Source organism: Neovison vison, chromosome 12 (genome assembly GCF_020171115.1).
Source record: "Neovison vison isolate M4711 chromosome 12, ASM_NN_V1, whole genome shotgun sequence".
Classification (NCBI taxonomy): Eukaryota; Metazoa; Chordata; class Mammalia; order Carnivora; family Mustelidae; genus Neogale; species Neogale vison.
Genome location: NC_058102.1, coordinates 120,371,258 through 120,382,937, shown reverse-complemented (window position 1 = coordinate 120,382,937; position 11,680 = coordinate 120,371,258).

Below are 11,680 nucleotides of genomic sequence, written 5' to 3'. Positions count from 1 at the left end.
TATTTAAGAGAGAGGGTGTGTATGTGCAAGTTGGGGGAGGGCCAGAGGAAAGGGGAGAGAGAGAGAGAGAGAGAAACAGGCTCTGTGCTGAGTGCAGAGCCCAGTGCAGGGCTCAAACCCAGATCATGAGATGATGACCTGAACCGAAATCAAGAGTCAGATGCTCAACCAACAGTGTCACCCAGGCTCCCGTTCTGCCAGTCCTCTTTTGAACATATCTTAGCTATTCCCCTTATTAATTTTCCTTCCCTTTTTTAGTTTGAAACATCTTCAGATCAACAGAAAAGTTGCAGATTCAGTACTAACAAATTTTTTTCTGGAACAATTTGAGAATAATTTGGTTCATAATGTCCCATTACCTGCAAATATTATTAGTGTGCGCTTCCTACAATCAAGGCTGTAGAAATCGAAAATTAGCCTTGATGATTATTATCTTTGAAATGTCAGATTCTACTCAAGTTTTGTCACTTGTCCCAATAATGTCCTTTATACCAAAAGGACCCAGTTCAGAATCATGTTTGCATTTATGTTTTTGCATGTCTTTTTCATTTCCTTCAATCTGGAACAGCTACTGGATCTTTTGCTGATTTTTTGTGAACTTGACAATTTCAAAGACTAGAGACCAGTTATTCAGTAGGGTATTCATCAGTTTTTTGGATATTTCTTCACTATCATATTTGTGTTACATACCTTCATTAGGAACATCATAGAAGTGATGTTGTCATTGCATTTTATCAGGTAGCATGTGATTTTAATGTGTCCCATTACTCAGGATGTTTATTTTGATGAAGGTGGTATCTGCCAGGCTTTTTGAATCATAAAGTTATTCTTTTTTTTCTTTGTAATACATAAATATATTGTTGGGAGCTATTTGTAACTAGGTAAATGTCCCTAGAATGTTCTGTTTATTCATTCATGCATTTACTATTGTAAATAGTAAACTATTTATAATTACAATTATCATAAATAGTAAATTATAGGTTGTAATCCATTATTATCATTATTAATTTTAATTGATCACTGGGAGTTCCTTCAAGCTAGATTGTTTGTGTGTGCATGGGTGTGTGGGTCGACATGTCCCTGTTATTCACTGAGTACTCTCTTACTTTTTTATTTTTTTGGCACAGCAATATTCCTGGCATGTTCTCAAAACCACTCTATGGAATCAGTCATTTCTCCAAAGAGCCCTGGTTCCTTTATTGGAGGATGATAGTTAGAAACCTAGATCTGTCACTAGGTGCTCCTGGCTCTCTCAGTGGACAGAGCTGGGGAGTGTGTGTGTGTGTGTGTCTGTGTGTCTGTGTGTATCAGGGTGTCCTTACATCTTAGTGTAGTCTTAGGTTTTAATAACTTCAGAAGTGCAAGAGCTACAAATAAACAAAAATCACTGGGAAGGTTAGTTTCTTATACTTCTTTAAATTTAGTTTTTTGAATTTTGAATAAAAAATTTTTATTTAAATGTTTTATTTGTGATAGTTTTATGGATGAGAATTTCTAAGACCAGTGAATTGGTTCTCAGTAGTGGGGGTTCCCTTGTTTGGCCACTCCTGTCACCTATCTATCTCCATTAAACTTTTTCTTGTGGGATCACATCAAAACTGTCATGTATTCATCAAAACAACATTCTTCCAACAAACTAGATAATCTAGGTGAAAGGGACAAATTCCTAGAAAGGCACAAATTGCCAAAACTGACTCAAAAAGAATTAGAAAATCTGAATGGGTTTATATCAGGTAAAAAGATTGAGTCAGTGATCAAAACTCCTTCCACAAAGAAAAGTTCAGGTAGACATGATTTCCCTGGTATATCCTATCAAACATTTAAAGAAGAACTAATACCAATAAATCACAAAATCTTCCAAAAAAAATTATGGGAGACTCACTCACTCATCCTATGAGACCAGTCATACCTCGATACCAAAACAAAACAAAACAAAACAATGAAAAACCCCCATCACCCCCAAGAAATGAAAAATATAGACTGATATCTTTTGTGAGTATAGATGCAAAAATCTTCAAAAAAAAATACTAGCAAACTGAATCCAGCAACAAATAAAAATAATTGTACACCTTGACCAAGTAGATTTGTCCTGGGAATGTAAGGTTGGTTCAACCCATGAAAATCAATACACCATATTAATAGAAGTAAAAGAATACATAATCAAATCAATAGACAAATACATTTGGCAAAACACAACACCTTAAAGAAAAAATACAACAATTAGAAATTACAAATTGGAGGGGACGTCCTTAATGTGATAAAGGGCATCTGTGAAAAGCTCACAGCTAACATCATATTTAATGTTAAAAGACTAGGAACTTTCTGTCTACAGTCACGAAAAAGACAAGGATTTTGTCCTTGCCCCTTCTGTTCAACATTGTATTGGAAATTCTAGCCAGGGTAATTCAGTAAGAAAAAGAAATAAAAAGGCATTAAGATTGGTAAAGAAGAAGTGCAACTACCTTTATATGCTAATGACATGGTATTTTATAGAAAAATCCTAAAAAATTGACAAAAAATATTGGAGCAGATATAGGAGATCATCCAGGTTGTAGGATGCAAAATCAATATACAAAAACCAGTTGTATTTCTACACAGAGCAACGAACAAGCAAATCATGAACTTGGAAAAACAATTCCATTTACAAATCATATCAAAGAGAATAAAAGGTAAAAAAAAAAAAGAATAAAAGGTGTAAGAATAGATTGGATCCAACAACTGCATGACTTGCATACTGAAAACTATAAAACATCTATAAATTTTAAAAAATTTTAAAAATTAAAAGAAATTAAAGGCCTAAATAAATGGAGAACATCCCATGTACATTGAATAAAGATGATAATAATCCCCAAAGGAATCTACAGATTCATCCTAGGAATGCAAGATTGGTTTAACACACAATTGCTAGAATAAAACACAAAGACCAATGTTGCTGAGGATGTAGAGAAATATGAACCCTCATAGATTGATGGTGGGATTGTAAAATGGTGTCATTTCTTGGGAAAACAGTTTGGCAATTCCCCAAATGTTAACATATATTTGTCTTATGACCCAGCAATTCCATGCTTACATTTTACCTGAAAGAATTTAAGACATATATTCATGCAAAAACTTGTAAATGAGTGTTGACAGAAGCATTACTCATAAGAGACAAAAAGTGGAAATAACCTGAATGTTCAGTAATTAATGAATGGATAAACAAAATATGGTATATCCATACATCAGAATATTATTCAGCCATAAAAAGGAATGAATCACTAATTCATATTAAACATGCATAAACCTTGAAAGTATTATGCAAAATCAAAATAGCCTAATACAAAAGGCCACAAACTGTTTAGTCTATTTAGTTCAGAATAAGAAAATGATAGATATAGAATGTAGATTATTAATTGCCAAAAATTGAAGGAAGAGGAAATTGTCAGTGACTGGTAATGGGTTTGGGGTCTTATTTTGGGGTGGTGAAAATGTTCAGAAATTACATAGTAATGGTTATGTAACCTTGTGAATATACTAAAAACCATTGAATCCTATACTTTAAGGGGATGAATTTTATGGAATGTCAATTATGTCTCAATAAAATAAAGCAAAACCAATGAGTCCAAAACCCTCATTTTTTTGTATGGTTTGAAAGTTAGAATTAAAAGGAAATCTTTTATGTTATTGAGGAATAGCTGATGAAAGTTATACACAATTTGAAAATTGACTAGAATTGTGTATAGCACAATATAGTAATTATGTGAATTTAAAACACAGTTTTCAATGTGGTCCATATACACTATGGAGTATTATGCCTCCATCAGAAAGGATGAATACCCAACTTTTGTAGCAACATGGAGGGGACTGGAAGAGATTATGCTGAGTGAAATAAGTCAAGCAGAGAGAGTCAATTATCATATGGTTTCACTTATTTGTGGAGCATAACAAATAGCATGGAGGACAAGGGGCGTTAGAGAGGAGTAGGGAATTTGGGTAAATTGGAAGGGGAGGTGAACCATGAGAGACTATGGACTCTGAAAAACAATCTGAGGGGTTTGAAGTGGGGGGGTGGTGGGAGGTTGGGGGAACCAGGTGGTGGGTATTATAGAGGGCACGGATTGCATGGAGCACTGGGTGTGGTGAAAAAATAATGAATACTGTTATGCTGAAAATAAATAAAAAATAAATAAATTTAAAAAAATAAAACACAGTTTTCTTCATTGCCATTGACATAAACTAAACTGCACATATTAAAATGCACAATTTGGTAAATTTTGACCTGTGAATATATGCATGAGAATATAACCACAATGAAAATAACTAGCCTATTCATCATCATCCCCAAAGGTTCCTTTATAGCTCTCTGTAATTCTCACATCTCCCTAGACCCTAGGCAACACCACTCTTATTTCTGATACTATATATTAATTTGTATTTCTTAGAATTTTATATAAAGAAGACATATGATATATTCCTTTTTTTAAGAATCCAGTGTTTTTCATTTAGCATAATTACTTTGAGATTCTTCCATGTTTTGTGTGTATTAATAGTTCATTCTTTGTTACTGCTAAGTAATATTTCATTGTATATCATTTTACTCATTCATCTGTGGATGGACATTTGGATTGTTTCCAGTTTTTAAAAATTTCAAATAAAACTGTTATGGATATTGATATACAGATCCTTGTATGAAATATGCTATAATTCTTTTGGGTAAATACCTAGGAGTGGAATGGCTTGATCATATCTTTCGCTTTTTAAGAACTATCAAAATGTTTCTCAAAGTGGTTGTAATGTTTACGCTCCCACCAGCAGTGCATGAGAGTTCCAATTTTTTTTACCTTTTCAGCAACAGTTGGTATGGCCAGTCTCTTTAACTGTTGCCATACTAGTAAGTTTGTAGAGTATCTTGCAATGGCTCTAATTTGCATTTCTGTAGTGACTAACAATGTTAAGTATTTTTCTGTGTATAGTTAATTGCCAACCTTATATCTTCTTTGGTGAAGTGTCTGTTCAAGTATTTGGCCATTTTTATATTGGGTAATTTATCTTTTTTTAATTGGGTTTTTTATTGGGTTTGAGAGTTCTTTTTGTATCTGGATATGCATCCTTTATAAGATATATGCTTTGCAAATATTTTCTTCCAGACTATAGCTTGATGTTTCATTCTTTTAGTGGTGTCTTTAGAGAAGTAGAAGTTTTAAATTTTGACAAAGCCCAATATTTGTTTAACCCAAGTTAGCAGAGGCTTTCTCTTAAAAGCTTTAGAGGTAATTTTTGTATATGATGCAAGGTATGGGTTGAAGACTTCTTTTTCTATTTTGTTTTGATTTGTTGTGGTTTTTTTTTCTTTTTTGCATATATATATCCAATTATTCTAGCACCATTTGTTTAAAACACTACCATTTTTTCAATGACTGCCTCTGTATCTTTGCAGAACATCAGTTATAGAAAATCATATATATGAGTTTTTTTCTGCACTTGTTATTTTGTTTCATTGACTATGTGTCTGTGTTCACATGATTGATTTCGCTAACTTTATTATGTCCTAAAACCAGGTAATGTTAGCCTTCTAATTTGGCTCTTTATTTTTTTTAGTAATTTTGGCTATTCTAAGATCTTTGCATTATTTTTTTTAAATGATTTTTAAAGTTTATTTGACACAGAGCACAAGCAGGTGGAGAGGCAGACAGAGAGCGAGGGGAAAGCTGGCTCCCCACTGAACAGAGGACCTGATGTGGGTCTCAGTTCTAGAACCCTGAGATCATGACCCAACCCAAAGGTAGATGCTTAACCAGTTGAGCCATTCAGGCACCCCTAAGGTCTTTGCATTCTGTATCAACTTTGGAATCTGCTTGTTAATTTATATTAAAGAGTCCACCAGATTTTGATTGGGATTGCATTGAATTTGCAGATCAATTCGATTAAAATTGGAACTATAGCAATACTGAATTTCCTAACCTATTAGCAAAGCATGTATCATCATTTTTCAATGTTTTCTCTCACTAAATATTTTGTAGTTTTCAGTGTACAGGCTTTCACTTTTTTTTTCCAGATTTATTTCTGGATATTTTATGATTTTGATGCTACTGTATTATTTTTTAAATTTCAATTTCCAATTGCTCATTGTTAGAGTATAGACTGATTTTTGTATATCGGTCACACATTCTGCATCTTGTTAAATTTGCTTATTAGTCCTAGTAACTTTTTTCTAGATTCACTTGTATTATCTACATAGATGATTATGTCAGCTGTAAATAAATGGAATTTTAGGGGCACCTGGGTGGCTCAGTGGGTTAAGCCTCTACCTTCGGCTCAGGTCATGGTCTCAGGGTCCTGGGATTGAGCCCTGCATCCAGCTCTCTGCTCAGCGGGGAGCCTGCTTCCCCCCACCCCCCGCCTGCCTCTTTGCCTACTTATGATCTCTCTCTCTCTGTCAAATAAATAAATAAAATCTTTAAAAAAAATGGAATTTTACATATTCCTTTTCACAATGCTTTTTATTTCTTTTTATTGCTTACCACTGTCTAGAGCCTCTAGTAATGTGTTGAATAGGAGAGGTAAGAGAAGTCTTAGGTAGAAATATTCATTCTCTCGCATTAATGTTAGCAATACATTTTTCACAGATGCTGTGTCTTGGATTTAGGAAATTCCCTTCTACTGCTAGTTTACTGAGAGTTTTTTTTTTTTTTTAAAGAGTTTATTTATTTGAGAGAGAGAGAGAGAGAGATAGAGGAGGAGGAGGAGGAGGGGGGTGGAGAGTAAGAGGGAATCTGAAGCCCACTCTGCCCTGTGTAAAAAACCCAGTGTGGGGTTTGATCCTACAACTGTAAGATCATGACCTGGGCTGAAACCAAGAGTTGGATGCTTAACTGAGAACCACCCCAGTGCCCCTATTGAGAGTCTTTAATCAAGAATTCTCTCTCTCTCTTTTGTAAGCATGTAACATGTATATTTCTGAGTTTATTAAAACTCAAAATTGCACTAAGACTTTGAGACAAAGATGTATATTCATACATGCACAATCATACAGCATTATATTTTTACATTATTTAAAAACAATTTGTATTATATTGAGGACCATGAACCACATGCTTTATTCTGTTTTTCTCTGTTTTCATATTTGTAACTCCTTTCTCTGACAGTAGAAACCCAGCTTCCATTATCCTTAAGATATTTGCTTATTTGGTCAACTTCCTGTGTCTATCCATTCTCCCACCACTGTACCATCCCATACCTCTTGCAGATGTGCTTGGGCTCTGACACTCACTGGACTGCTGATGTCTTCCCTGATATGGACACTCTCTTTACCTTGCTAAGCCTCTGACTCCATGCCCTGAGCTGCTCTTCTGCACAGTCACCACCTTACTCTGACCTTGCTTTGACATTCTGCACTTGTTATCACCTTCTACATGGAAGCCCGCCCCACTGGTTCATGCACTGACAACTTGTACCAGACAATTATGTGAATGTCCTCACCCCGTTGGCTTCTGAAACTCATGTTGGGCTATACCCCTATAGAGCTTCTTCTTTGCCCTAGTTAGACATGCATCTTTGCAAAGGCTGCTTTCCCCCATGGTTATCTTTCTCAGCTTCTTGGGCTCCAGAGTCCCATGACACACAGTTTATAAGCAGAGACTGCCTCCTAACCTTGCTGGAGCTCTGATATCCTGTGCTGGGCTTCTCCTTTGCCTGGAGCTGTCCTTACCCTTTGTGGCTTATTCCTGCGATGGGCAGCTGTATTCAGAAGACTACTTATTTTGTTTGGCCTCCTATATCCCGTTTCCCACCCCAACTTGGACATATAATGTGTTTGGTCCCATGGGGTTTAGGACTGAGTTTTTCAGGAAATGATATGAAGAGGAGAAAGAATGGAAGAACTCACTCATTTACTTACTGTGATTAACTTAGAATAATTTTTTAAATTCAAACTTTAAAAATTTCTATTGTGCTTTTGATTGGGATTTTGTTAAACTTATTTTAGAAGGAAATGACACATTGGCAGTACTGGGTCTCTCCATCTTTGGATGGTCCTGCTCAATTAGTGCAGAAGAGTCTCCCATAGGGCAGCTGTAGCCACAGTTAAAGTTAAAGTCAGCTAGAGCTGTAATTAGGTCAAACCTCAGTATACTTCAGTGGACAGGTATGACTATGACCCAGAAGGAAATAGCCTACACACTAAAGGAATTGCAAGACTTTGCCAATATGTATCAACAGAATCTGGACAGACCTAAGGTGGGAGGGGCATAACACTAGTTCTGGCCAAATTTTTTGATATTGATGTATTTATTAGAGAGTATAGATTCAGTGTACTGCTAGAGGTGGCTCTAAGTGTTTTCTTGATTGGTTGATGAAAATTTAGATTCAATGATAGCATATATTTAATGAGGTTGAGATGTCAGAGCTTCCATGGCTTAATGTGGAGGAGAGACTCCAAAGGCTTAAGAAGTTGGGAATATTGAACTGAATGTTTATGTGACCTGCACATCCAGCTCCCAACTATATTTCACAAGATGGCCCAAAGACACTCCCTTCACAAAAGCAATGAAATATAAATGAGGGGAGCCATTGCCTCCCTAAAAATCTCTGTGCCTGCTCTCCTTTCTAGGCAAGGTCTGACTTTAGGGGATGCCACCATTTATTTGGGTTCCCTGATTTTTTTTAATATTTCATTTTTTAAAAAAGGTTTTAGTTATTTATTTGACAGACAGAGATCACAAGTAGGCAGAGAGGCAGGCAGAGAGAGGTGGGGGGGAAGCAGGCTCCCTGCTGAGCAGAGAGCCCGACGTGGGGCTCGATCCCAGGACCCTGAGATCATGACCTGAGCCGAAGGCAGAGGCTTTAACCCACTGAGCCACCCAGGCACCACTGGGTTCCCTGATTTTAAAGGGGGTGATGGGATTTTGAAGTAGCAGGGGACAAGCAGTCACATTTAACTGCCTAAGGTAAGGTTAGACCTATATTATAAAGGATAGGCGGTACATACTACTAACCAGAATGTTTTGAATGTTGGAGATCTTTGGCAGTGGCTAGTTGATCATGGTGTCCCTCAGAAGTAATTATAAGGAGTCGACTGGAATATTGCTTGATCTACAGAACAGGAAAAACTGTAAGCCTCACAGTAGAAAGCCAGACTTAAGTTGCCACCGAGGAGGCTTGAGTTCTCTTACCCAGTTTCCAGATATAGGTAAAGTCACAGAAACAGAGACCTTTGATTGAAAGGTAGACCAGGTACCCTTGAGGAAGGACTCCACACCATTGCCACCAACATACATTGTAATTATTTTCTAAGATTTCTTTAAAAGGACCGGAAGCAATTTACTAGAATGACTGTCCATTGGAAAAAGGAAATACCAAGATGTTTTGGGAATTTTTAGAAACCAGCTCTGAAATGATCTTAATCCCAGAGGGCCCCACAGCCAAAGTGAAATTCTATAATGTTCAGATTATAGATGATGTGTTGTGCAAATCAGACCCATATTGGGCTACTTTGGTTCAGAGACTCAGCTAGTGCTTATTTTCCCAGTTTCTGGAGGTACACATGGAATAGACAGGGTTAGGAACTGGCAGAATCCCCACATGTGCTCTCTGTTCCTTGGGCGATGGCTACTAGGGTAGGAAGGGCTACGTGGAAGCCCCTAGGATTTCCAGTCATACCAAGAAAGGAAGTCAGAAGTAATACTGCACTCCAGGTGATGGGTGGGGCAGGGATCGTAAAAATGATGCTGCTGAAGGCATGAAAAAAAATGCAAGTCGTGGAAGACATGACAGTTATTTTTTTCTTTTTTCCTTTTTGTGATGCAAATGTATGATTTAAGCGTTGATGGCTGAAGCATGCACTTCATAGAGGCCTGCACTTCAAAGGCAGGGATCTTGAGTAAACATAGTGCCAGCCACAGGGCTAGATGAAGAATCAAGCTGCCCCCAGGCTCCATCCTTTTTGGAGATCTCAGTTGATTTTGATAACTGAGCATTGGAGCTGCTGGTTTTTCTAGTCCAAGGCTATAAATTTCTGCTCTTGTGTTTTAAATTCACTGATGAAGAAGGAGCCTGCTAAACACTAAGCAACCTATTCTCAACTCCAATAAAAGCAGAACTCCAGGTCCCTGCTCTTTTTCTACTCGTGCCCTTGCCGTGTAGCCTCAGGTGTGCTATGTAATTTGCAGGGCTTGTAAGTAACAAACTTGTTTTTCAAAGTGTCCTAGTGGTTATTGCTGAGGGCATCTTGCAATCAACAGGAGAATCACATGGGGTTGGTCCAGACCCTGGTTACCAGCTGAGACCGACACAAAACACGATACTTATCACGTCTCCATTGAACTCATCAGTTTGGCCTGGGCAAAAATCACATGCATCTTGAAGAAGGAGCAACTTCTACTGCAAACTAATGAGGTGGTAACTAAAATTTCAGATGCTACCCCAGGTATAGTATCTTTCCTGGGGGCAAATTGACATGTTCCTTGACATTTGCTTTGCCACTGTTGACCTGGCATATGTCTTTTTCTCTATACCAATTTGTGAAGACCACCAGAAATAGTTTGCCTTTTCTTGTCAGGGCTAACAGTACACTTACCCAGTTCTGTCCCAGGCTAGGCCAATTCTGCTCTTTGCTGCATTTATTCTGCCAAGACCCTGATTGTCCTGACATGTTACAAAACATCAAACTCTACCTTGCTGGTGACATTATGATGATTGGCTCTGATGTTCACAAAGTAGCAGATACTTGAGGGGCCTTCCTAATGGGAACTAGAAGGTAAGAGATAGATCTTAGAAAAATTCGGGCGCCTGGGTGGCTCAGTGGGTTAAGCCGCTGCCTTCGGCTCAGGTCATGATCTCAGGGTCCTGGGATCGAGTCCCGCATCGGGCTTTCTGCTCAGCAGGGAGCCTGCTTCCTCCTCTCTCTCTCTGCCTGCCTCTCTGCCTACTTGTAATCTCTCTCTGTCAAATAAATAAATAAAATCTTTAAAAAAAAATATTTAAAAAAAAAAAAAGAAAAATTCATGGGCCTGTGACCTTGGCGAAGTTTCTGGAAGTTTAAATGCCACTTTTCCTGAGAGATGGTCGAGTTGCTGTTCTTTGAACCACCTACAATGAAAAAAAGGCAAAATTCTTGGTGAGACTTTTAGGGAGAAATATATACATTATACACAGCATTTGCATGTGCTACTTGGATCATCTACAGAATCAACAATAAGGCTACCAGTTCTAAGTAGAGATGAGCAAAAGAATGCCCTGCCACTGCCACAAGTTCAGGCTGTAGTATAAGCCACTGTATCCCTTGGGACATTTTACCCATTAGGTCCAATGATACTTAAAGTGTTTGTGGCAAATGGTTATGCTGTAAGGAGCCTCTGGACAAGCACTGACCATATAGTCACAGCACCAAGCTCTAGGATTTTGGAGCATATCTATGCCTTGTGCTGGATACGACTACTTTCTTTTTAATAAATAGTGGTATGTATATCAGTCTGAGTCCCAGGCACTGAGAACCATGGGAACTAATGGTGTAAATTCTGAGGGTAGGAGAAGATGAGATGAGACGTCCCAGCTAAAGGAGTGATGCAGGGAGAAAAAAGACAGGGTTGCAAATTCCTCCTTCTACTTTCTGTTCTATTTAGTCCCTCAGTGGATTGGATAGGGTCTGACCTGTACTAAGGAGGGCTGCTTACTTCGTTGAATCCACTAATTCAAATGCTAATCT